The sequence below is a fragment of the Mesitornis unicolor genome, unplaced genomic scaffold (genome assembly GCF_000695765.1).
Source record: "Mesitornis unicolor isolate BGI_N332 unplaced genomic scaffold, ASM69576v1 scaffold22798, whole genome shotgun sequence".
NCBI classification, from domain to species: domain Eukaryota; kingdom Metazoa; phylum Chordata; class Aves; order Mesitornithiformes; family Mesitornithidae; genus Mesitornis; species Mesitornis unicolor.
In genome coordinates this window covers 357-1,131 of record NW_010201448.1, presented here as the reverse complement: position 1 = coordinate 1,131, position 775 = coordinate 357, and the positions used below count along the sequence as shown (strand labels likewise).

The 775-nt window shown below is 59.6% G+C and overlaps 1 pseudogene; it reads right to left on the bottom strand.

Moving 5' to 3' along the window:
- Positions 1 to 722, bottom strand: part of LOC104545062 — a 9,395-nt pseudogene extending 8,673 nt beyond the window's left edge.
- Positions 723 to 775: the final 53 nt, after the last annotated feature.

Below are 775 nucleotides of genomic sequence, written 5' to 3'. Positions count from 1 at the left end.
AACTCTTCTGAAACAGCAGCATCTAGTCACAATAGGTGATCAGCAATCATTCAGCTAGACCCATTTGTCCACATCACCACAGAATGGAAAGCAGGCTCCTATCAGCCAGCCATCCCACAGGCACAGGCCTTTGCTGCTGCAGTGGCATCTCAAACAGCGCAGCTGCAGCACAGTGAAAGCCTCAGGCTAAGGGTGAGGGGACAGGAGGCTGGGACTCACGCTCAGGCTCAGAACAACTGTCGCTGCTTTGAGGTGGAGAATGAGGAGTCAAACACACAAGGGGGTGGCCCCAGCCACACTGCTCTCATGCTCCAGTGTGTGCTGGAGCAGCTGGACCACAGCTGAGGTTGGCAAACCTGCCTCTCCCAGGTGCCTCCTGTCCTTCTGCAGGATGGATCCAAGGAAAGTGTCCTCCTGGACACCTCCATACGCATCCCAACCACCACTGTGTTAACACAGATGTCCCCACTCAGGCTCCTCTCTCCCAGAGTCAGGATGGGGTGAGCCCTGCAGAGCCCCATGTGCAGGGCTGGGTAGGGATATAGAAGTGTGCAGTGGGGCCGTGGCTCCCTGCCTCACCCCCTTTGGAGGGCAGGCGATGCTGGCTGTGCTGGGCCCATCAGCCCTACACCACCTCCCAGGTGTTGTGGTCCCTGTGCAGGGGGAAGGCCACCTCCAGGACGTAGCTGCAGCACCGGATGATCTCTGGGAGTCCCTGCACCCTGGGCAGTCCAACCCGTTGGGCTGCTCCTGCCTCCACCCCAGTGGCTGGCCG